At 51.4% G+C, this 5,028-nt stretch overlaps 1 pseudogene; it reads left to right on the forward strand.

The window, feature by feature from the left end:
• Window positions 1-2,144: 2,144 nt before the first annotated feature.
• On the forward strand, window positions 2,145-4,209 carry LOC147527445 (olfactory receptor 14A16-like; annotated as a pseudogene).
• Window positions 4,210-5,028: the final 819 nt, after the last annotated feature.

Genomic DNA, 5,028 nt, shown 5'->3' on the forward strand with positions numbered 1-5,028 from the left:
CTGCCAGGGTCAGCACTCAGCTGCCCGGGGAACTCCCTGCGGCACTGTGGGGAGAAGCTGTGGGCAGAAGGAACGACCCCAGTCTGGGCATGGTCCTGCTGTCAAGAGGGTGCTGTGTGAGTCAGGGCTGCTCACAGCTCCAGATCACCACTAGGAAACATCTAAGGTGATGTTTCAAGAGGAAGGTGAAGGCAGGGTCTACTATAGAGAGATTTCACAAGTCTGTGTTTCCAGTTTCCCGCTCTGAGGGCAGGGGACAGGAGGGGAGGAGGAGGGAGTAGGGAAAGAGAAATACAAAAGGACCTGTCAAGTTTGAACCACTCATTGAAGCTCCTAACTTGTAACTTTGAGTGGTCAGTAGATCTGCCAATAGCATCCTAAAGTGCCTTCAGCCACTGCTCTGCCTATGGGCAGCACCAGCATCCTCTTTGCTGGGCTCATCAGGGTTGGTCTGACCTGCCCTGTCCCACCTGCACACAGGAACATGTGCCCAGCACGTGCCCTGCAAACAGGCAGTTTCTGTAGGTCCACAGTGACTGCACAGTGGTTGGGATGGGGGCTGTGGGTGCTGATAGGGAGAAGACATGGGACAGGGAAAAATCTCCCAGGAGGAAAATCTCCACGCAGCAGAGGCATGATCAGGGAATGAGAAGAAATGAAGCCTTGAAATGTTGTGGGAGGTAGATTTCAGAAAACTCTGCAGGATCCCCTCCAATGCAGACCCCTTCTTCTGAGCAAGCCCCCTCGCCTCCTCTCCCACCCAGCAAAGCCTCTGCCCTCAGGGCGGTGGGGTCCAAGGCTTGAAGCACCTCCCCAGCAGCCAGAGCTCCAGCAGAGCTGTGCTGCAGCTCTCCAGCCACGTGCCCAGGTCCCTCTGCAGAGCACAGGGGCTGAGAGCAGCTGCCCGGCCATGGTGGTGTCTGGGAGGTGGCCTGACCAGCTGGGTCAGGGTAACGCTGTGCCCAGTGCCCGGCTGCCTCTGCCCTGGCCTCTCTCAGCCACCCCCTCACTGCTGTTTTCCCTGTTTCTCCACTTGTCTGTGTTCATGTCATTGCTATTTCGTTCTTGCTCTCAGGCTCTCTGGGGAGGTGGAGTTTCATCTGCAGAGTCACACTCTGATCTTGTGGGTCCTTTCATGCCGGTGTGTCCATGGGAATGAGAGTCCCAGCTTTCTTCTCACCTGTGCAAATCTGGTCAATGCAGTCTGTCCAGCCACAGTATGAGCTGACTCTTACTGATACACCATCTTTAAAGTACTTGGCTATCTATTTCAAGTGTTCTTTCAAGCTTTGAGCTACCCTCAAAGGTGCAAATCTTTCTCATAGAACCTCTGTTTTTTTTTTTCTGAAAGTCTCATGGAGAAGGCAAAGACTCTACGAATGAGGAAATGCTGTTGGGGGTGTGAAATGAGACATGAGTGTCTTTGGCTGGATATGGGGTGCTGAGACTTTGAGAAGGAGTGAGGTATTTAGTGGTTTCCACTGGATCACTCTGCTCTCAGCAGTGTCTGGTTGATTTCGATTTCAGGGTCAATTGGGTGTTTGATCACTCTCCACCTAAGGTGCAAGCCCAGGGCAGCTGGGAACAAGACAGAGGGACAGACCAGCTCCCCTCCCTCTGTACTGAGCCACAGCCAAGCCTCTTGCCTTGCAGGACTCACTCTCTTCTACTGAGAGCAGCAGCAATGCTGAGGGTTTCTGACATCCAAAAACACTCCCCAGGGCAGATGGGGGAGCTGTCAAAAACCCCAAAGCTCTCAAACCACCTTCTGCCATCCTGGTTCCTCAGCACTGGGTGTGCAGATGCTGACAGGCACTTCTGCATTAAGAGAGGTTTCATCTGACAAAGTCAAACACCAGGACTGTGCCCTGCGCCCACCATTCCCATGAACCCACTGCTGCAGAGCAGGACTGACTCCTCGGCAGCCAGTGAACAGAGACCTTGCTCCTCATGGCACATTCATCCAGCACCAACAGGAGCTCCATTGGCGGAGCTGTAGAAAGGTCTCCTGGAACAGGAAAAGGTGGGGTATGGAGCAGGGGGAGGGTGTATTAGAAATGGCTCTGATTTTGCTTATAGAAGTCTCCCCTAACTTGTGACTGTCTTTTCTTCCTTGAACAGGTCCCAATGCCCAGAGGAAGGAAATGTTCAATGTCAGCTCTGTTACCCAGTTCCTGCTCCTGGCATTCGCAGACACACGGGAGCTGCAGCTCTTGACCTTCTGGCTCTTCCTGGCCATCTACCTGGCTGCCCTCCTGGGAAACGGCCTCATCATCACCACCATAGCCTGTGCCCACCACCTCCACACCCCCATGTACTTCTTCCTCCTCAACCTCTCCCTCCTTGATTTGGGCTGCATCTCCAACACTCTCCCCAAAGCCATGGCCAATTCCCTCTGGGACACCAGAGACATTTCCTACTCAGGATGTGCTGCACAGCTATTTTTTTTCCTCTTCTTGATGTCAGCAGAGTTTTACCTTCTCACTATCATGTCCTACGACCGCTACGTTGCCATCTGCAAACCCCTGCACCACGGGACCCTCCTGGGCAGCAGAGCTTGTGTCCACATGGCAGCAGCTGCCTGGGCCACTGGGTTTCTCACTGCTGTGCTGCACACGGCCAATACATTTTCACTTCCCCTCTGCCATGGCAATGCCCTGGACCAGTTCTTCTGTGAAATCCCCCAGATCCTCAAGCTCTCCTGCTCACAGTCCTACCTCAGGGAAGCTGGGCTTCTTGTGGTTAGTGTCTGTTTAACATTTGGTTGTTTTGTGTTCATTGTGGTGTCGTATGTGCAGATCTTCAGGGCTGTGCTGAGGATCCCCTCTGAGCAGGGAAGGCTCAAAGCCTTTTCCACGTGCCTCCCTCACCTGGCCGTGGTTTCCCTTTTTGTCAGCACTGCCATTTTTGTCTATTCGAAGCCCCCCTCCAAGTCCTCCCCATTGCTTGATCTGGTGGTGTCAGTTCTGTACTCGGTGGTGCCTCCAGCCATGAACCCCCTCATCTACAGCATGAGGAACCAGGAGCTCAAGGATGCCCTGAGGAAACTGACGACTGGGTATTATTTGCAAGCAATAAACTGCCCATCTGCTTCTGCACAGCAGTTATAACTTTTTACAGGCCCAGTATGTTGGCTGTATTTTTTGTTGTTAGTAGTGGCTTTTTACTTGTAGCGATGTTGTCATCCCCTTTCTCATTCACTCTCTGCTTTTCTTTCCTGACTGAGTGACTGTGTAAATGAGGAGCTGTGCGCTCTGTGTGTTTATACAAAATAACGGGCATCACAGTGACTTTTTTTACCTCCTTCGTCCAAGACCTTTTCAGAGCTGCAGGGACAGCTCCTGCGTGCAGAGGTGGAATGGAAGTGAGTCCTGGCATAGCAGAACTACCAGCGAGCACTTGTTCTTCCAGAGCTGTTCTCTTTTCCCTCCCACACTCTCTCTCTGAGCCCTGGGGTTTGGTGTCAGCCCTGAGCTCTCTGGCAGCTTGGTCACAGTCCTGCGGGGTGGCAGCCCTGTGACCGCAGGCAGGGGCAGGCAATGGGCACTGCTGTGACAGAGCTGGCCTCCCTAAGAGCAGTTCCATCGTGAAAGGGGATCTACTCAAGGCAGTGCCTGAGGGCTTAGATCTGACGTTCTCAAGAACATGCCCAGGAACATGCACTAGAGAGAAAACACCAGTGAACAACTAAAGCTTTACATTATTTAAATAACCATTAACCTAAAGTCCTAACCCTACCCCTAAATGCTACCTCTCGCACTGAAAGCATTCTACTACTCAAATCCCTCATCTCAAAATATACCTCTAAACCAAGTCCAAACACAGCACCCCTTATCCCTACTGATCACCCTAATCTCCTGCACATACACTTAGCATAAAATATTGTCCTTCACCCCAGCCCTAAACAAAACTCAAATCCACAAACCCAGCCCATACCCACACACTAACCAGACACTCTCAGCAAACAACAAACCTGCCTTAGAAATCTCTTCCTAATTGCTAACAATGAAAAGTGAGCTCTACTCCCTAAACCCTAACCTGAACACTGAACCTCTGAAGCTCTTCTTTCTCACGCTCTAATCCTCTCACCTTCAACCTTTTCATAATCCTGAAGTCAGCTGTTTGGCCCTTGAGGGCAAGAGGGAGATTGTGAGGTCCCAGAACAGTTGCATGGCGTTGGAAGAGGAAAGTGAGATTATCTGCATCTGATCAGGTCATAGGCCACAGGGAGAAATGGGTGGGAATGCTGTGGTGAGGTCAGTGGTGCCTCAGGATCTAATGGGCCAACATACAACACAAGGCTGGGAAGGTGGCTGTGAGGTCACTGCTGTCTCTGGAGTTGAAAGGCCAGCAGCAGGGATATGGCTGGGAAAAGGCCTGTGAGATCACTTCTTGCTGCAGTAGCTGATAGGTCACCCCTTGTACCGTGGCTGGGATATGTGTTTTTAGGCTCACATCTACCAGTGTCTCTGATAGGCCAGCAGAAGACACGTGGTTGGCACATTAACTTTGAGAATCATAGAATCATCGAATCATCGAATCATCGAATCATCGAATCATCGAATCATCGAATCATAGAATCATCGAATCATAGAATCATAGAATGGTTTGGGTTGGAAGGGACCTCAAAGATCACCCAGTTCCAACCCCCCTGCCATGGGCAGGGAAACCCTCCACTACACCAGGTTGCCCAAAGCCTCATCCAACCTGGCCTTGAACTCTTCCAGAGATGGGGCAGCAACAACTTCTCTGGGAAACCTGTTCCAGTACCTCACCACCCTCAGAGTGAAAAATTTCTTCCTTAGATCTAATCGAAATCTGCCCTCTTTCAGTTTAAATCCATTGCCCCGTGTCCTATCACTACACGCCCTTGTAAAAAGTCCCTCTTTTTAGGGGACTTTCCTGTAGGCCCCCTTTAAGTAATGGAAAGCTGCGATAAGATCACCCCGGAGCCTTCTCTTCTCCATGCTGAACAGCCCCAACTCTCTCAGCCTGTCTTTATAGCAGAGGTGTTCCAGCCCTTGGATC

Source organism: Tauraco erythrolophus, chromosome 18 (genome assembly GCF_009769465.1).
Source record: "Tauraco erythrolophus isolate bTauEry1 chromosome 18, bTauEry1.pri, whole genome shotgun sequence".
Classification (NCBI taxonomy): domain Eukaryota; kingdom Metazoa; phylum Chordata; class Aves; order Musophagiformes; family Musophagidae; genus Tauraco; species Tauraco erythrolophus.